Here is a 21,739-nt window from a genome sequence, read left to right as displayed (position 1 = left end):
AAGGGAAGGGAAGGGAAGGGAAGGGAAGGGAAGGGAAGGGAAGGGAAGGGAAGGGAAGGGAAGGGAAGGGAAGGGAAGGGAAGGGAAGGGAAGGGAAGGGAAGGGAAGGGAAGGGAAGGGAAGGGAAGGGAAGGGAAGGGAAGGGAAGGGAAGGGAAGGGAAGGGAAGGGAAGGGAAGGCCCCCTCTCACATTCTTCGGGTTAATTACAAAACTATTTCCATTTTAGCAGGTTCACTCTATAATCTTTCCCCCCAGTATGGTGAGAGGAGCAACGCTTTCCTATTCTTTTGGTACAGAGAGGCTTTCAGTTTATAAAATTAATTGATTGCTTGCCAACATGCATCTAAATCCAAATATTTGTGCAATCCAACAGAAATTCACCACTGCACCTTGCTGTGTGTTGCTGAGCTCTGTGGTCCAATTTTAATGGAATACTTGATGAAGCTGATGTGCATATTTTCATCCCACACATACAAATTCATCATGAGAATGATTGCCTTCAGCAAACAGAATACCACATATGACATTACAAATTTAGATATACCTTCCTGAAAATATAGTCGGAACAAAATTAAAGAGATGATCACCAGCAAAAAATCTGCCTGAAATTCAAGCCTCTGAGAAATGTCTTATCTTTGTCAAAATTAGGATGAAGAGTGGAGGAAAAAGGGAAAAAAAAAGAATATAACAGAATTATTAGAATTATACATAAAATAACTCAATCTGACAATCTGAAAGCATAAAACATCATTTAGCTGGAAGAATTCTACCTAGTTAGTGGATTAACATAGTTCAATTGTTTGCTTTTCATCCTCATCTATTTGAAAAGTCGGATCTAATTTGCAACCCATTCCCTTTTCAAGTTAGTTGAGGATCAATGTTTCTTAATTTTTTTTTCAGTTTTCTTTCACTAACTAAATACATTCCCATACTTCCCTGGAAGTTTCAGCCAGCAGTGTCCCGGATGAATATTATTCTAGAAAGAGGACTGCTTCTTTGTGCTCTTTCTCCTATCACTTTTAATTTATTCCCTGGATGTTTCATTAAGAGGCTCTAAGTCCCCAAAACATTAATAGAGGTTTAAATAAGACCAGTCTCCGTCCATTGATCTCTCATGTCTCAGCCATTCAATCTTTTCACCTAACTGAATACACAGCTGTAAATGTACTTTTCATCCATGCTGCTTTTCTTGATTTTTTTTTTCTAGTGAGACTGCAAATCACAGATGCAGACACAAACACAAACAAAAGGGACGGTTCCTCATCTACAGTAAATCAGCAAAACTTACTGAATTTGACAGATAGGGCCATTGCCAACAACTAGTAATTTTTTATACAACAACACATCATTTGTGACGCAAGCAGTCAAGACTGATTCTATTCTCTGTTTCTACCATGTCTTCATACTCGCCCTTCCTATCAGCTTTTAAGGTTCAATTGCAGTACAATGATACCATTTGGGGTAAGAAGCAGCACAAAGCCACACTCTTCCTTTGACTTCTATCCTGGTAAGTGAATGAACTTGGAAAGCGTCCAGTTGGGTACAGCATATGCTACACAGCATGCTACCACAGCCGGCCCAGCGCTGCGGAGGGGCAAGGCCAGCCTCTCACGCCAGCGCAGCGGCAGCAATTCTGTTCAGTTCCCAACCCAGAGCTGTCAGCGGTGATGTGAGCAGGCCCCACAAAAAAAGTCATGACATAGCAAACAGCCCGTTCTAGCAAGGGTGTGGGACCTGGGGCCAGGGAGTGGGGCAGGGGGGAGCTCTTCCTTCCCTTGGAGGTATTTCTAATGCATTAGTGGACGTGGAGGAAAATCAACCAGGAACAGCGCCAGTCTTTATAGGATCCAAGTGATGGAGAAACCTCTCTAACTCAGAATAAGCTGCTCCAGTGATTTATGATGCACCCTGTTAAAAAAAAAAAAAAAAAAGACATATCATGTTTGTAGCTTGAATTTTTCTCACTTCAGTGTCCAGAAATTTGCTTTGTCTGCTAAATCAAAAAAAAGCATCTGCTATGAAACTTTGTCTTCCTTATTCAGGTACTTTTATAGCAAGGCATCTCTTGAACTCCTTGTTCTCAAGTCAGAGTGAGTTTTAATCTCCTGTGATAAGCAGAATATTTCAGACCTTGACTAATTTGTATAGCTCTTTTCTGAACCCTTTCAGGTTTGTCAACCTCCCTTTAAAGGTGAAAATACTAGCATTGAAGACGCTGTTTCATTAATTAGCAGTAGCTGGCAATGTTCTGAATCAATGGTTTTCCTTTGGAGAATGCCAATTTGCTGAAATTGAACAACTGTAGTAATGCATCTGGTGCGTCAAATCTTTCAGAAACTGTCTGCGTCTCCCTCAGCGAGGCTATTTTGCTGGCTGCTGCAGAATTAGAACCTACGGGGTTCTGATACCACCACCTCAAACCTCTACAATTTCTTAATGGCAAAATGAATTGTAGCCTCAAATTCAGTCGGAACTTCCTGCTCAGTGATAACAAATGAGACGGCTCTGCCTCATTTCCTGGAAGGAAACGGGGCTTTTAAGTTTTCCAGACTACTTGGTCCCCAGCTGGACCTAAGTGGCAGAAGTTTTTCTGGGATGTGCACCTTGGTTTATTGACCTGCATAACCAGGTTTAGCATCTCTGCTGTACTGGTTATGGGTGATTACTGAAAGGTACTTCATTCTTTTCGAACATCTGCGATGCCAGCTTTTAAAACAGCACATACAGTTTTTGTGCATTCCCATCTCTCCCAAGGACAAACTGGACCAACGTGCTGAGGAGATAAGCAGTTTGTTCAGAAATCAAAATACCTCCTACTGATATGAATCTATCTAATCAAAGGTTACACTTACCTCAAAACAGGGGATAATTCTGAATTTCCCCCTGTGTCAACTCTTTGGATAGGAAAGGTGGTATCTCCAGTACTTCACCAGCTGGTAACAGCTCCTTCTCCTGATGACAAGTAAAAGTCACTTTGATGACAAAAGGTGTGGTTCCACAGGAATTTATCCTTACAACATCTGGTCTAGAGCAGTCTTCCTCTTCCCTTGCATGATGACACCATGACACTATACCAGCAGAATAAGCTCATGCCACAAGCTAGGTCATACTGCTTTGCTGTTTAAGGAAAAGCTAGGACCATGCAAGCTCAGCTTTAGTTTGGTTTAAATTGCCTTGGAACCACGTTTTCAGGCTGTCACTCAACCAGCTTTTTTCTGTAACAGTGCCTCAACTTTAATGGCTTCACCTTTTTCCCCCTCTAATGACTTGCTCATACCTGATCTCAGCACTGCCCACTCAGTTGTACCAGTGTCTGTCTGTGCAGCCGAGCAGTGAATCAGAGAACTGGCCAGGTTAAAAATAACTCAGCAAAAAGAAAATGGTTTTAATCTGATCAGTTCTGTGATCTGATTCACTCTGCAGCTGCATAAATAGCGGTAGAAGCAAAATGGGGAAAAGAAGGAAGAGCGAAAAGAATAATCAACCTGAAGAAGGGAGAGCAGACCACTGAATGAAGCTCTGTCTACCTATGGCCTCTGTGAGAGCAACTTTGTATGATGTTCCTCCAGCCACTGAACCCTGTGTTTATTTTATTCCTGCAATCCATATATATTACTAACTAAAATTACTATTTCTGGCATGTATACTAACCAGGCTATTTTGCATAGGTGTCCTGTGGTTCAGGTTATGAATGGCTCTGAGTCAAAATGTCACTGGATATTTGAAGGTAAATTTCTTTTGGGTAGGTTAAATTTTGTTTTGTCAACAAGGCTGGAAGTAGCAAAAAAATTAGTTTCTCAGTTACCTCAATCCCTGTCTTAAGATCTAGCAAGTACAGAAAAGCTCAGGTTTGTCCACAGTAATGAGGTGGTACCTACCCACGATATGAACATTTTTTATAGCTATACCATCTCCACTAACCCACTGCCTCAATCACAGAATCACAGAATGGTAGGGTTGGAAGGGACCTCTGGAGATCACCTAGTCCAACCCCCCTGCCAGAGCAGGGTCACCTAGACCAGGCTGCACAGGAAGGTGTCCAGGCGGGTTTTGAATGTCTCCAGAGTTGGAGACTCCACCACCTCTCTGGGCAGCCTGTGCCAGTGCTCTGCCACCCTCAAAGTAAAGAAGTTCCTCCTCATGTTTAGGTGGAACTTCCTATGCTCAAGTTTGTGCCCATTACCTCTTGTCCTGTCCCCGGGCACTACTGAAAAAAGACTGGCCCCATCCTCCTGACACCCACCCTTTAAGTATTTATAAGCGTTGATAAGATCCCCCCTCAGTCGCCTTTTTTCCAGACTGAAAAGACCCAAATCCCTCAACCTTTCTTCATAAGAGAGGTGTTCCAGCCCCCTAATCATCTTGGTAGCCCTTTGCTGCACCCTCTCCAGCAGTTCCCTGTCCTTCAACTGGGGAGCTCAGAACTGGATACAACTGGACCTCCCCAGCTTGGTGATTCATGGAGAATGAAATGCCCATCCCATCAGTAACTTATTTTCCATAATCAGTCTGAACAACATTCTCCAATTACCACAGCTGGAACCGCTTTTAGGCAAATCCTTATCTTGAGAGTTTGATGCTTCTTCATTACACTTAATGCAATTTTAGATCCACTCTGAAATTAGAAGTGTACTTTGTGATTTAAATATCTACTGGATTGAACTTTTTGATGTTTATCCCAGAACTCGCAGAGTTATCTCAACTCCTGTCAAAATCAGTATGAGTTAAGAGAACTTAGCACTTGAAGACAGCTCATAACATCAGCCCCTGAGTGATATGCCATTTCCCTTTCTTACACTATTTGTGTGAGCTTCAGTGCAACTGATAATTATCATAATCACAGAATCACTCGGGTGGAAGGGAGCTCAGAGGGTCTCCACTCCGATCTCCTGCTCAAAGCAGGGTCAGCCATCAGATCAGACCAGACCTGATCAAATTGTAATACCAACTCAGCTCTGATATGTGGTTGATATTTTCTTGTTTCTTACAGTGTTTTCCAGAATGCTTTCCATAACCAGTGCCTGGGTTGTGGAACGCTCCATTACACACAGTCTCAATGTCTAAGTATAACCTGAATGCAGTGAGAAAATAAAGCAGGCACAGATCGGGGGGTTTTTGAGCATTTTGAGAATCAGGATTAATCTGCCTGACAGGTGCATGATTTTCCATGAACTTGTGTTGAAATAGAAAAATAATGTAACCTAATGGCTAACAAGTCAATAGCAAGGAAAGAAATTATACCTGAAAACTATAAATCCCTTGGAACATGAAAGCTTCTGCATCTTCTAATCTTCACTAGCACTGAGGCAAACTGGCACAGAACAGCCCACGTTCCTATTACTAAACACTATTCTAAGCTGGGTAGTGATATCTTAACTAGCTATTGATAATGGTCCCTGACGGAGGCTAACTTCTGAACAGTTAGTTCATGGCAAATATTTGAGAGCATAAAGGTTGATCTGGGCCAAAAGCTTGCCAGGGAATGTTCTGGCAGTATAACAGTACATACATTTAAGTTGTGTTTCTGGGAACAGACCCCAGGCATGTCTATATTATTAAATCAAACGGTGCCAAGGAAATGTCATAACAGCAGAGAAAAGGGCTGCGGAATATACTTCTGTTCATGTTCCTGTTTACTGCTTTTGAGCTTTGGCTGAAAATTACCTCTGCTATACTTAGGAAAAGTTGAACTCAGGACAGACCTGGTAGCTTGGGCTGTAGGGTACCCAGTCCTCACCACACCTTATCTATCCAGACCACATGAACCTGGACTAAGATCTACAATAAGTATGAGGAGAGGTTGAGAGAACTGGGTTTGTTCAGATGTGGGAAGACTAAAGGGAGGTCTTAATGGCCAACAAATGCTGAATAGGAGGATGCAGAAAGGAAAGAGAAAAATTCTTCTCTGAGTATCCAGTGACAGAAAAAGAGGCAAAGGAAACAGACTGGAAAACAGGAAATGCTATTTACTTGTAAGGAAGAACTTTTCCACCAGAAGGGTGGTCAAATACTGCATCACGTTGTCCATGAAAGATGCATAATCTCCGTCCTTGGAGATATTCAGAACATGGATGGAGAAGTTTGGGAAGTCTGACCTAGATGAATCTGTTTCCAACCGAGATAGGTGACTGCGAGGGATCCTTTTCATCCTAAATTATTCTACAATTCTAAGAAAAAAAGTAAAATCTTTCCAGGTCCTTTCTTAAGGAAGACCTGGAGCTCGGGATAAAGTAGCTCTTAGCATGTGCTTGAGGGTTTATAATATGAGAACAGGTATTCTGTTTTGAGAAATACAGTCCCATACCTTAACTGGCTTTGTTGGTAGGACAGTTCTTTTCTTTTTCTTTTTCTTTTTTTTTTTCCCATGAAAACACAATGAAGACAACAGCAAACTAAACTGCAACCAGTGCAAACCCACTCGCTAGCGGTGGTACAGCCTACGCATGAGAAAATGTTCCATGATGTTTCGCTGAAAGACTTTTTTTTCCTTTAGATTATCCACTTACCTCTTTAGTTCTCTTCTTTCATAAGATTTCGCTTATGTGTGCGCAAGCCTAGTCTTCGCTACTGTTAGAACTCTCTGATGCCCCTTTTGGGATTGGAGCTCTACCATGTCCATCACTTTTCTAAGCTAGCCTTCATATCTTTTCATCTCACCAACTCTCCAGCTATTTCCAAATCTCATTTAGCATCAGGCATCTTTCCTTCTTTAAATATTCATTCACTTCCCTGCCTGCCCTCACAAATATTTCGGATACAGGTTTTAGTTTGCTTGTTTGTTCCCTGTGATATCCTCTAAAATAAGGCATGGATTCTGTGGCTCATGAAATTTACCCAGTAATAGCCCCAGTAGACCTTTTCCCAAAACCAAGAATCTACAGAATGAACCCCATTGTACGTAACCAACCCCCAGCCCTCCCCTTCCTCCCCCCAAAAGTTCTGATTTGGAGCTCACTCCTTTTAGTACACTTTTTAGTTCCATTGCCATGAAACTGGCATCAAATCAGAATCGAGTCCTTGAGCCACAAAGACAGATAAATGCTAACTTTGGACTAAATTTTTTTCATGGCAATATATTAAAAACATTTTTAAGATGCCAGTACTGAAGTTGCTCCTCACTTGCAAATATTGCAGTAATTATGCAGCACTCTGGTGCCAATGCACGCAACAGAGGCCCTCCCCCAGGGCTATGTTTTGCGCCACTTACCCACACATTTTTCATTATCATTTATTTTATTAGCAAACGTAACCCTGACTGTCAGTCAGTCAGCCTGCATGTAGACAATGTGCTGCTCCCACAGACAAGACAGTCAGAAGAAGAATTTTAAATGAGCTGTTTCAAAAGTGTTTACCATCTAAATCTGCTTCCCAAAGTGGTACTGCAGATAGTTGGAGTGCAGCTGCCTCCCTGATTTCCTACCTGGGAGAGAATTTCCACCAAGCACAAGCATCTCTCCAGTGGTGACAAACAGCTTTGCCATTTGTTTCTATGCATTCCTTATTCATTAAGATCCACACGACAGACCTCTGTCTCCAGTTTGGAACATGGTTTGACTGAAAAAGCTTTGTTCACATGAATCTCTAATCATCTATTCAAGTTTTTCTCATTCCCAGTCCCCATCTATTAGACATTCTGTGTACACTCTCTGGAAAGCTTACTGTACCTCTATCAAATAGGAACACCGTCCCCCCCGCCCCCCCCCCGCCCAAAACATAACAAACAAACAAAAACCCCACCAACTTTCTTCACATTAAGCAAATTCAATTCCTTTTAAAAGAACCAACTTGAGGGCCACAGTTGAATCAAATACTGTTTAAGTCTGGAATGACAGAATTTAAGAAGGGTATAGGTGGTGTTCAGACCTCAGTGCAGAAGTGAACATCATCCACTATGAAAATTTGTCTTGAATCATTATGAAGATTGTGTATTAGTAGGCAGATCTAGGTCAAATGTTCCCAAGAGCTGGTCTGGTAATGAAACAGGTCGAAATTGAGTTGTGTTTTCATTATACATTTCCATACATTTTTTATGAAAGATTGTACATCACCGGTAGAAAACCCACCACAGCCTTTTTAATAGAAGTACTAATCAAAAGGAGATTAAAATGTAGGATTAAGTTAGTTTGGCTTTAATATATGAAAGAACTTTTTGCTTTTGTTGATTTTTCCCCTGTCTGAATAAAGCTCACAGCATGAGGACATATTGTATTATTTCTGAGACATTTGTTTCTTTATTGAGGTCAACTTGCCATGTCACTACAACTTTCAGGTGCTTCATAGAGACATGTCAATCTGTCTCTCTTGCTAGATTATTCTACTGCTAGTTATTCTATCTCAAGGTACTGCAGAATGGTACTTCAGGAAGCCAAAAAGACCTCAGCCTCTACTTTTGCCCAGAAAAACAACAAAAAAAATGCAGACAGCCACCTATTTATCACACAACAGTATTTGAGTGCCTCATGATATCTAATGTATTTATGCAACAAGCCAGTAAGGGGGGGCAGATGTGGTACTGCTATACTAGCAGGGAACTGAACTACAGACTTATTTTTCAGTGTTGAGGAACTTAGGAGAAAAAAAGTAATCAGAAATAAATTTTCTATGACTGAGCCCTGAAATTGTCTACCTTGCTAATGATGTTTTATATGGTACCTCATGCAACAGGAACCATCAGGTCTCGATACCATTATGCTAGCGGAACTGTTCTGTAAAGCATTAAAATCTCTTCATCCTAAAAGGATGCAACACATCCTAGATGCCACATAATTCTCACTCTCCTCCTGCTACCTTAGGTAATAAAAAACAGAGAACAACATACTGTATAGAACAATGGTAACAGGATGAAAGAGGCTCCTACTCTAAGATCACATACACATCTGGCATCAGACTTACTTACATACCTAAATACTATGGCAAGAACTGAGCCAAGAGAGGTTGCTGAACTTGCTGCTGGCAGCGAGCCAAGGGACCCCCCGCTACCCCATTTTCCTGTTTCACAGTGGAGCTCTCAGACAAGTTGGGAGCTATTATCATGCTCACCCCTCTCTTTTCTGAAGTGTGTACTATCTATTTGGTGGTTTTTCAATTAGCACTGTTCCTATTTATGTAAGGGACAGAGTTTTTATAAACTGACCACTCTAAAACAGAACCATGCATGCAACAGGAAAAGTGAGAACCCGTACTACAACGGCAAAACCTACTGGTGCAAGAAATCCATTATCTAGCCTTTTGCAGTAAGCACAAAATGTATGACATTTCAGAAGAAATTATGGGGAGGAGGGGAAGTGTACTAAGTACAGTTAGTCCATATGTGAAATCTGGTAAGTTGTATGATACCATAATACAGGGCAAGATAAACTATTGAAAACAGGACAGGAAGGTAAGTCTTAGAGTGAAGCTAAGACATCTTCTGCTACCTGCTGCCCCCAACGGTGAGATTTCCCAAGTTTCCTACCTACCTCCCCTTCAAGAGAGATTTCCTGTAAGATCTTGGAGGTTGGTATTATTTTTGAAAGACAGTTCAAATGAACGGAATTTAAACTTGCTATTAGCATTAGAAACTGCTTTCTTTGCCTTCTCTTTCTTTTAATTTACCACTCTGATCACATATGTGGCCATTGGCCCCTACTTGGTAACTCATCTGGCTTGGATGTTGCTATGGTAGCCAATACTATTTTCATGACTTTCCCAGTATGTTTCACAGATATTTCCCAAAGTGTTACCTGAGCCAAACATAAAACTCTTTCATAACTGATAAAGTATATATAGTCTGCCCAAGCTGCAACTGATGGATAAATGTGATGTGTACCCGTTATACTCATTTGCTAACTCTGACCAGTGTAGATCTCTTTCTTATTCTATGGAGGTGTTCCCACATGCTGGGAGAAAAAAAACCTGAGAGATAATCCAGTCTTTGTGAGACCTGACAGTTATTCCAAAAGCATGGAATTCTCCCCTGGATGGAGGTAATACTAACTTCAAAGTCACCTCAGCACAGAAAAAAATGAAAGAATCCTGTCTTACAGTATGCTGTTCATTGACTACAGTGGACTTGCTTCATAATGAGCAAGGAATTAAGTGAAAGAATATGAAACATTCAAGAGGAAAGCACACAAGTATAACAAAGGTGCTAACACATTTTCAATGTGTCAAAAATGTTCTTTGGCTGGCCTCCATAAAACATAGAAAGTTCTAGACTACTTTCAGGGATATGAGAAAAAGCCATCAAACAGAGAAACAGACAGAGTCACAAGCAAACCCCTACAGGATAATGATCCAAATGTCATTTTCTTTAGGTTTTTATTGGGTTTAATTTATCTATCTTTTTACTTTTTTCACCCATTAAGTACTGTGCTAGGTGAAAAGACTGGACCACAGAGTCCCCTTTTCTTTTGAAGAAACCACAATAGCTTTTGATAACACCATTTTGACCTTATCCCATTTTTTACAGCCTATTTTCTATTTCTAAAGTATTATTCATTGCCCATTATTATACTAATAAACTTTATTATCTTTTATAAAGCCGCCAATGGTTACATGCTTGGATGGCCCTCACAAAAGAAAGCTATAATGACAGAACAAGGTAAACCTAATAAACCATTCTTTGTTCTCAAAGTGTATTTGTGATAATGGGCCATTACCTTTTATTTATTATTCACATAAATGTATGATGGGATTTGTGCCCTCTCCAGCATTAACTGTCTCATCTTGCAGAGACCGTCCAAGTTTTTTTGTTAACTATGCTTTGAATTTTTGGTCTCTTTAGTAAGAAGATAAAGAATATACTGAAAAAAAATGAACTTATTCAAAATTTTCACATACTATCCTTTTTACAGTCTCAACAACTGTATGCATGTACACTCATCTACATGCTAAACTCATTTTTTCTAGTTTCATGCTAAGCTAACGGTACCAGCTTAAGTCACTTAGACATGTGATAAACAGGCAGAAGATTTTAGAAGGTGAAAAACAGTACTGTTTGGACCTTTGAAATACTGCTGAAATTTAGTGGAATGTCACCAACTCTATAGTTTTATATCAGAAACCAACATTAGACACTATATGCATGCAACACAGGCAAAAAAAGAGCATACAATAACAACAACAACAACAATAATAATAATAAATAAAACTGATAAGAAACATCCATGGTGCATGTAGTTCCCATGTCATAACATCAAGTATTATCCTGATACATGTCTATATACCATTTATTAGCTTCCTATAGATGTTTTTCCTATAGCCGTATGGAAACAGACAACCTCTTTCTTTGTCGCACAACTTTTTAAAACTGTTTAATTATGTTCAAAGTCCTTTTCTACTCAAGTCTGTTAAGTATCTCTCTGTATTAGCAAGACCTAAACTGTTTCTTCAGCTGAGTCGAACAGATATGAAATACTGGACTGACGTTCCATACAAACCACAAGATCTTCCCTCTTCCGATTCCAATGGAGAAAAACAAACAAAAAAACCACAAACCAAATCAAACCAAAAGAAACAAAACAAAACAAACCCACAACAACAAAATCACGCAAACCAGACATACAGCTCAAGAGAGACTTTTTATTTCATAAAAGTCTCTTTCTCAATGGTATGAAAAATCAGAAAGTAGATTTTTAATCCAAAATCTAACAAAACCTGTAAAAAACACCCGGGAACACTCAGAGCTATCAGACTAGACACATGCTTGGGCCACTTCTCAGCAAACCATGAGATTCTCCATAATTTCAAAAGACCCCAGGAGACATCACAAATGTAATAAAACTGAGCCCCACGATGCACATAATCACATTTACTGTGACCTCCTTTTCTCCTACACCTCTTCATGCTTTCCCTGTCAAAGGAGTAGTGCAGGATGAGCTCGTAAACAAGAAAGTAATGGCTCAAAACAACTCTATGCTAGGTATGGAGCCATAGAGCTCGCCGTTATGGGTTTTATTTTTCTGACATCAGCATCTGCACACTATTTCCATCAGCTGTCATACTGAAAACCAGTGTTAAAGAGGGATAACTCACATCCTAATTTGAACCAACACTTTTCAGCAGCACACAGGCCCAGTGCTAAAGACCTCTGATGTAAATTTAAGTGGAACACTCATCAAATGCAAGACAACCATTTTTTGCCATCAGAATACTGATACAACAGAAGCAGACTCAGACCATAGCTTCATATAATATACATTAGTCAGCCAAGTAACACATTGTAAATTATTCTTGGCCTAAGCTTATAAAAATCTTGTGAAGGTTCAGACTGTCTTCCTTTTTGAGAAGCACATGGTATTTTCTGGCTAAAGTAGCATCTGTTAGCTGGAGAGAACTTGTAGGGGGTTAGAAAGCTCCAGTAATATTTTCTTATTCATGTTAACTCCATGTGTGCTTGTTCTCCCTTTAGAGGTAGCCATGGGAAATACCTCTTTGTACAATTCATTTCTTTTGTACGTTGCAGTAGTACATTTATTTTTCATAAGTATTTTTGATGCACAGTACAAGGGATGGAAGGCAATACACCGTCTATCTGATCAGACAGCATGACACACCCCACAGAACATCTGCCATTCTCTCCTTGGATCTGGTTTTGCCACAGAATAAATTTTAGAATACCTTTTCATTTTGTAGGTCTTGGAATAACAGACAATCCGCTTCATACTCTTGTAAATTGTTCCATTAGTTAAGTACCCTAGCTATTAAAAGTTCACCCCCTAGACACACACATCACAGTCAAATTCTCTCCTAAGTGAGCAGGTAACCTAAATTAAATAAACACCTTAGTCTCTCACTATTATTTTCCTTTTAGATTCACATCAGTGTGCCTCTTAATTATTGCAGGTTATTCTTCCATATGCTAAGTAGCCTCTAACAGGATCTGAGACACACATAAATATACTCATTATTATAGAAAAGCAATATTATTTTTAAACGATTCAGGCTAGTACGAACAGAAAGAGCTTTCCGTTGTTCTTACACAGGGAACACAAAATAGCAACGAACATTAACAAATCAATATTCTTTGGAACAGCATGGTTCTGCTTCTCACTCAACTCTAATTACAGATAGACAGCAGGGAATACATACCTGCTCTGCCATTTTTCGTCAGTAACTGCTTTCCCAAATGATGGTACAGTGTCATAATCTGCACATGACTTATTTAGGTTTCTATTATTAAGCTAATTCTGCAAATATTCAGAAAGGGACGCTGACTGGCAGGGTGCTCAGAGACGCTATGTGTCTTTGTCAGAGGCCAGAAAAACTGCCCACACTTATTAACAAAAACAATAATTTAAAGACATATAGTTGTCAGCATTTGTAAATTATTTCACATAAAGTCCCTATTCACCACAATCAATCCCGACTGCAATAGAATTTTTAAAAAGAAAAAAATCAACTAAAGCATCTTACCAAAGCTGTGAGTTCAGCGCGGGACTAGAGCTGACTGCACCCTCGGCTCCCTGCAGGTCCTTTCTATAACACCACAGAATTCCACTGAGGAAATCTGTTAGGAAATCACAATCAGTAAGTTTCAGCTTCTCAGGCTGAAGGTCTCATTCTGCATCATCCTCAGCAGTAACTGTAAAGAACAGTGTGAGCTAAACAGCTCACAACACTGCTGGTTTCCCTTTCTGGAAATATAATCAACAACCTTTGGGGAAATTGCCACTGGAATCCCAGAACAATTCAAGCTGGAAAGGACCCTGGGATGTCCTGTTCAATGCAAGATAAACACTGAACTCAGACTAGGCTTGAGGTTTTGTCTAGTCTGGTCCTGAAATGCTGTATCCAAGGATACAGCAAGGTTCCGGTACTTAATTTTTTTTTATGGTGATTTTTTTTCCTTATATCCAGCTCGAACCTCTCCTGATTCAATGTATGACCATTGTCTCTTGTTCCCCTACTGTGCACCTCCATGAAGATCCTGGCTCTGTCTTCTCAGTAACCTCTTCAAAGGCAGCATGCCCTCAAGCATATGAACTGCATCCTCTGATTTGGTGTAATCTGCAAATTTGATGGGACTGCATTCTGTTTCCAGGTCATTTATAAAGATATTAAACGAGCTAGGTCCCAGAATAGACCCTGAGGAACTTGTAACCAGCTTTCAGGTAGAGTAGAAACTATTGAGTACTGGCTTTTGAGCCCAGTTTTTAACCCATTCATTCTTTGTAGCCTTTTATTTTGCAGAACGCCAACAAAACTCAAGAGAAAAACCTGCAGAGTTGTCAATGGAGAATTTATTTCCTCCAAATGACCATGTGCTGTGAAATTGTTCTGATTGGCTATGCAGACTGAACTGATGCCTGGCTGCTCTGAGGACTGAATAAGTATAAAAACAGACCTAACAAGACCTAGATTCATTCAAACAAATGTTTAGGAAAATGAAGGTTTCTGATTTTTCATCAGCTCTTTACTTCAGAATATTTTCCCTATTATTTATCTAACTGCCATATGCAAAGATGGAGGTGGAGATGGTTCTTCAGTGAGCAAAATTTTAATAAATTCTCCCAGAGCAGAGCATATAAGATTTCCACAGATACATATGGGAATGCAAGAAAATACAGATGAATTAGGAAAAAGATGAATTAGGAAAAAGATGAATTAGGATCCAGAGAAAGAAAGAAGAGAAACCAGACAGACACAGACAGGATTCAGAAAAGGTGAAGAAGTGTGGTGAACTTCAGCCACTCCAATTTCCCAGACTTTTTCTCCTGTCTGTAAGTGATTCACTACAATTTCTTTCTTTTTTCCCCCCCTAGTTTCTCTCTCACTGTGGAAACTCCTATATTTTGGGTCTTACTGCCAGCCTGTAATTTTCAGTTTTTCTTGAGAATCAACACAGCTTCTGCTAATGAGTTGGATACAGGATATGCTTGACACAAACTACTTTCCAGGGCCAAAACATTCACTGTGATTTCAAGTACTTCACTCTGTATTGTCTTGGAAGGTATCTCCAAGAAGACCGGCATTCCGTCGGCTTTATGCCCAACACTCCTACACAACAAAGTTTACGCAACCAAGCTCTTGGGATAGCAGTACAGAAATTCTCTTCTGCCCAGATCAGTAGAGCTGTTTGGATTCTTTTTCCAGGTTAACATGCTAAATGCCTGAGAGATCCATTGAACCTTTGCTTTTACCTCCCATCAACACAGGCAGAATAATCAAAAGAGAGGGAAAACAGAAAGGAATAGAAGCCCCTAAACATATTTCTACTCTTGGACACTATGCAACATTTCATCTCACATCTAACAATCTAATAAAGGAAAGAAAAATCTAATTCTAAATAGCACATCAGCAAGTCCAGGAAATCTTAACCCAAACCTAAGAAATACCAGAGACTCCATGGGCCACGCAGGACTTCACTCACGTGAAAGGCAATGTCGATGCCTGTCTAAAAGCACAGTTTCCAGAGGAGCTTGTGAGGGAACTCTGTTCTCACTTGCTATCAGTGGTGTGGTTGTATCATATCCTGTTTGGGTGGTACAGTGGTGTTTGGTACTTTACTCCTCAGAAAACAGACAGAAATCATTTGGAAGGGGTCTTCTGGCTAGGGCTAAGCCTTTCTTCTAGGTCACTGTCTGAATGGCCTGAAATCAGCTCTTGGGAGAAGCCTTAGGCCTTGCTAATAAAGCTAGACATATGCAGTGTTTTCACAGTTACTCAAAATTTACTATGATGAATGATAGCATTAAAGCTGAAGAGAGACATATAAACCCCCCCGTTTTTTACTAACACACTTTTCATCACAACCAAAATCAACCGAGTTCCACACTGACCCAAACATCAGTCTTCTCTGGTACCAGCCAGAGGTTCAGCGTATCTTTATTCAAAGCAGGATGGGGATGAGCTTCCCTGTTTCTGTGTATCCCTAAGGGTGTCCTTTCCCATACAATTTCTAAGTTCCAGGAACAGTGTAAATCTTGACACACATGCAAACCTTTGTGCAGAATACTTTCTTTCTGTATAATATGTTTCTCACTATAAGATATGTAACCTTATCCTATCACTATGACAGTGAGAGAGCATCAGCCTTACCTATCCTCCACACGAGTTGCAGGATGAAGTAAAGCCAAGTAGGGAACTACCTCTTGTGGTTTAGGCCTTCTTTCCTCTGCAGTTCTGGTTGCAGCAGGACTGTACCAGCTCCTAAACACCACGTCCCACTAGCCCAGAGCAGTGGGGCAACAGCCACAAAACAGCACAAAAATGCATGCAATTCTTTCAGGGCCATCTAAAACCAGAAGTAACCATCCAAGTCCTCACATGTGGGAAAATAATCACCTGCCTGTCAACACTAATAGATTAATATACCCCCAGCTGTCTATTAAAACAAGGGAAAAGGCACGCTTGGATCTTCATTTATCCCTCCACATTATCTTGCCATAAGATATCTTGGAGGAACATTTACTAATCAATATGCACAGTCTATCTCCTCATTTCCTTCAGTACACTTAATACGAAAGAAAAAAAGATTTTGTTCTTTGTTTCCTTTTTCTATGCTACGTGAAATAAAGAGGGCACAGAAGTCAGCTTGTAAAGATTGATGCATACCTCTGAATAAACTCAAGAGCATGAACTTGGCAGGGAGGGAAAGGGTGACCTCTCCCCAACAAGAAGATGTAAAATTTGGTGGTCAAGGCAATAACGCTGTTTATCTATTCACCATTTATGGGTCTCCAAAAGCATTAATTTACCTATCTCTGAAACAATGTTAGTGTTTTCTTACTGGTACTTAAAGCAATATATAACTCTCTGGAAATGGTGGGTAAGTACCCCTTATGCTTTAAGAAACGTGGTATCACCCTCATTCAGCCACCCACTTTTCCTACAGTTCCAGTCATGTGAGGGACAATTCTTAGCTCTATGGAATCTCCTTGGCCCTTCCTCAGTTCCCTGTTGAGCTCCATCCCTCTCCTGTCACCATGTCGCATCGAGCATAACCACCAACAGCATGTAAGGGCCACAGAGCAGTCAACAAGAGAGAGCTTTTAGGTAGGGAGACCATGTCTTTGAGAACCAGTTCAGAAAGAAGCACCTATCAAAGCTAAGCTTACTCTTTCCTGCTTTTCATGACACTTGTTTGACCTTAGGAAGGTTTCCTGTACTTTGGTAGACAGTATAATAACAACTCAGCAGCACAAAAAAAAATCAGCTAAGCAGTCTCAGAAGCTGCCTGTGTTCCAGCACATATTCTACACACAGCCAAGTGGACGGGTCTTCCCCTTTGAGGAGAAATATATTTCACATGGCTACAAGTGAATTCTGTCTTAAAGTCCAGTCGGGTGAGACAACTGGTTTAATAATGCAGCTCACGTACATGCTTGTGTCAGCAAGACGTAAAAGAGCAAAATTAATTATTTCTGCAACATGAAAACTGCACATGACAAAGGCCATGCAATGCCAGGATGCAAGAAAGAGGTGAGGGGCTTGGAGTTTTTTTATTACTATTATTATTATTTTTAATGATTCAAGAAAATAAACAGAACATGAAATAGAGTAATTTTCGGAGTCAGGCTAGTTCTTGTTATGTTGCTCGCCTAGAGTGATAATATTAAACAGCTACTCACAGCTGCTTCACATCCACACTGTGCTGTCATTTAGCACCGTTACTGGGCTTCTGGGAACTCTTGGAGATAATGGCACATGCTTTCATTTTAGATAGAATAATCTGCATGTTCTTGAAATCCACAAGAGAGTACATCAATTAACATATCCCAGATATTAATCCGTAAAACATGCTTGCATTTCTGGGGCTTGATTTATTGTTTTTAAACAGCCTTATTCTTTATGCTTGCATTAAATTATTGCTTATTTAATCAAAGATCTGTTGGTTTATTTATAATATTGAAAAAAAAAAAAGAGAGAGAGAACTTCCAAAACTCTTGAGGAACAGAGGAATTTTTATTTGGGAGAAGCAGGAAAGCGAAAAGGGAGAGGTTTTGCACAGCTTCTATTTAAATATGCTATACAGAGCAGAGATGTGACAAATTCATATTTTTTTCTTTAATTGTCAGATACTAAATACTTTTATATTAGATTTGTCAGTTACTACATATGACTGAGGGTAAAAAAATGTACAGAATAGTATTTACAGTATGTGTTTCTGAATTCAACGGTTTTTGACCCACTGCATCACCTTACAAGGGTCACCTTGTACCCTGGTCCTAAAGAGAAACATGGAAATGGAAGCTGAAGAAGCATATCCCCAGAGACCTCTGTGTCATTCTGGTCCTTTTGCTAGGGACGGATGGGTACAAACTAGTGTCAACAGTGGCACAAGTCTAAGTAATTTTGACATTGTGCAGGTAGCTCTCCAATTCGTCTCCACTCTCTGTCAAAAAGCACCAGAACTTCCACCACAAAGGAAATAACTTCCATCCTCCCAAAAGGGAGGGCCACGGCGCAACCCTCAGAAATATCTCCTGCAATTTCTACCTTCCACAGACAAAAGCATTTTAGGAACTAACAGCTGCCGTGGGCATTCAGCTTCACTAAAGATATTAAGATAAGTTGTACTCAGTACTAGAGCTGACAGAAACCGAGTGCTGCAAAATGCTGACTTATCAGGTGGTTTTGCAGGACTTTGCAAAACTTTTGGAAAGGTTTCTTGGATTTAGCATGAATTTCTGACCAGAAGAAATAAGACCAGTAGCCTGACAAGCAGACTTCTTAGCTAGAAAGAGAGAGGTTTCTGCTCATGGCCTTGGTCTGACTGGATGAGACTAGGAACTTCCACCTGTGTTCTTACACCGCAGGTACAGGTTATGGTAGTGGTACGTGCGTAACATATACCCAGTAAAGAAGCTCAGACATTCTTGGGTTTGACTTACTGTGGAATCGGGGAAAATGTATATATTTAAAATGTTCCACAGTAAGGAGAACATCTTTTTGACTATTGAACAGAATAGAAGTTTAGTTCATAAGTTTGAACCTTGTTTTTTTTCTACAAGATCAATATAAATTGTATTGTCAGTATAATGGCTGGCTTTTAAAGTACCTACCAAGCATTTTAAAAATAAGACTGTGATATTTCGATTATGTTCTTAAGAATGCATAAAACTATCTTGTGAGAAGTCTGTCAGAATCATATGTATTAGCCATTATAAAAAATAATATAAGGAAAAAGCAACAAGAAGTAACCAACAAAAGTCTTTCTGCATTTCCTGGCATCAGTTTGTCAGGTGTTTCATCTTCAGCACAAGTAAGGGGGCTTTAAAATAAAAGGATTGTTAACACAGGGGCAGGTTGTCAGCACATGAAATCTTGATTTTTATGCTAATACCACTAGCCACTAGGGTATTTAGACCTTTAGACCAAAGACTCAGTGAAATGGAAAGTTAACGCAGCTGAAAAATCTGATACAGTTCAAAACATATCCATTCAACTCTTATTTGTAACTATATCAAAGGATTGTAAAGATTCTAACTAAACGTTTATACATATAAACGTATATATGTATATAAATGTGTATACAGTGTATATAAATGTATAAATGTCTATAAAATGTACTAGATAATCACAAATAGCATCATAGAATCATAGAATGGTTTGGGTTGGAAGGGACATTTAAACGTCACCTAGCCCAACCCCCCTACAATGGGCAGGGACATCTTCAACTAGATCAGGTTGCTCAGAGACTGACCTTGAATGTTTCCAGGGATGGGGCATCTACCACCCCTCTGGCCAATGTGTTCCACTGCTTCACCACCCTCATTGTAAAAAAAGTCTTCCTGATATCTAGTCTAAATCTACCCTCTTTTAACTTAAAACCATTACCCCTTGTCCTATTGCAACAGTTGCTGCTTAAAAGTTTGTCCATATCTTTTTTATAAGCTCCCTTTAAGTACTGAAAGGCCACAATAAGGTCTCCCCGGAGCCTTCTCTTCTTTGGGTTGAACAACCCCAACTCTCTCAGCCAGCCCTCACAGGGGAGGTGTTCCATCCCTCTGATGATTTTTGTGGCCCTCCTCTGAAGCCTCTCCAACAGCTCCATGTCTTTCCTGTGCTGAGAGCTCCAGAGCTGGACACAGTACTCCAGGTGGGGTCTCACCAGAGTGGAGTAGAGGGGCATGTGTTGACATAGTGGAGTAGAGGGGCATGTCTTGTTCAAGACGTCTTGAACAAATATTTTCCTTATAATCTCTGCAAAAAAAATACAGAATAGCACTAAAATTCCTTCGGCTCGCAAATGGCTATCAGGTTGGGAAAAATTAAATATACTTTAGCTAAGCTAGTCTTGCTTTTCTCTTTCAGCAAAAGGATAATTCTGGAGTCCCTAAACAGTGACTAAGGTAGATCTCATAGAATCAATGGTAACTGTTATCGCAATTATAATACCCTGCAATGATATTTTTCATGTGCTGAATTAGAAGTAGTGCAGTCATGTGGAAACAAACTGTGACCTGATTAGTCACATGTAAAATGGGAATAGATTTAGTCACATTGATGAAAATATGACAAAACGTACCTAGTGGCAGTGACATCAGCAACAGGCTGGTGATGGACAGCATGTTGTGATGCCATCAGCCCCTTTTCTCCCACCCCAATCAGTATGCGTGCTCCAGAAAGCACAGCAATGACAGGGGCAAAGCACTAACTCATGGAGAGATTTTGTTGAACTAGACCTGTACGTCGCATTCTTACAGTGTTTATGTGTGTTCACATTTGATATTATTAAATAATGTCCTGATACGGATACAGGTCTAAAGCTCAACTTGTACTACATTTTATTACATTATTATTATATGGTAGGTCAGTGGGCATAAAATGGACTGTAAACTTTAAACAACCTATTTAATCATTCTGGATTCATTGTGACAACCACCTGTGAGACAGAGATGCCCAGTGATGGCACCTAGTCTGACCATAGCGTTGCCTGAAATCAGACTGTAGCTAAGGCAATAATTTGTAATTCAACCAACCATATCAAACAGTGAAATGGATTTATGATGGTGTTCTGTGAGAGAAATGAAGGTCAGTTTTCAGCAGTGAAGGTGCTGTTGACTGCAGAAGTATCTGATGAAATTATGTATGTTTCTGTCATCCTTAAAAAACAGAAAAGAAGCTGAATGAAATTTCATTGCTCTGTGGCTTAAAAGAATCCCTCTCCCCCCCCCAAGACAAGACGGATGATCTTATCAAGAGAGTGATACGTTATTATCCATCTTACATCAGCTAAGAAAAAACCAACATCATATCTATATGAATTTAATGGTGGGTTGATATTTCATAAATTAGATTTTTTAGATTTCACCAATAAAATTAGATTTCACCAATAAAATTAATAATAATCTTAAAAAAGAAAATCCATTTTACCATAGATGTCTTCTGCACAGATGGACAGAACCTTGCCAATGGTTGTTTTGTAGACTACTGCAAAAATTGGGGCATTTTGGAAATAAATGTTATCAAAGTCCTGTGGGGAGAAGGGAGAGCCTGCTGCCTCGTATCTGAAAAACTCCTTTCATTTTCCACGTTATTTCTTATTATGTTAAATATGTAACTACGATAGGAGCATCTCACCACCTTGCTTCACCTCACAGCTGCCTGCTGGATCTTTTATCTATAGTTGCTCACCTGCATAAATATCTCTAAATCTGTCAGTATAAATATAGGCAAATCTACAACAGATGCACCAGTGCACCTTGGGAAGAATTCTTCATGGACACAAAACCAACAGTTCTTCCCTTCCCATCATATTTTTTTCTTTTTGATCTTGAGGTGCACATCTGTGCCATCTTCACTTTAACACTG

At 39.9% G+C, this 21,739-nt stretch overlaps 1 long non-coding RNA gene across 1 annotated transcript; it reads right to left on the bottom strand.

Moving 5' to 3' along the window:
- Nucleotides 1–1,055: 1,055 nt before the first annotated feature.
- Nucleotides 1,056–13,707, bottom strand: LOC134516549 (uncharacterized). The gene is made up of 3 exons (XR_010071354.1): nucleotides 13,397–13,707; nucleotides 2,854–2,953; nucleotides 1,056–1,909 (listed from the first exon to the last, which is right to left on the bottom strand). It is a non-coding gene; the product is annotated as an uncharacterized LOC134516549 (long non-coding RNA).
- Nucleotides 13,708–21,739: the final 8,032 nt, after the last annotated feature.

Source organism: Chroicocephalus ridibundus, chromosome 5 (genome assembly GCF_963924245.1).
Source record: "Chroicocephalus ridibundus chromosome 5, bChrRid1.1, whole genome shotgun sequence".
In the NCBI taxonomy this organism is placed as follows: Eukaryota; Metazoa; Chordata; class Aves; order Charadriiformes; family Laridae; genus Chroicocephalus; species Chroicocephalus ridibundus.
The sequence above is the reverse complement of the archived record's forward strand: the minus strand, read 5'-3'. Positions and strand labels throughout refer to the sequence as shown.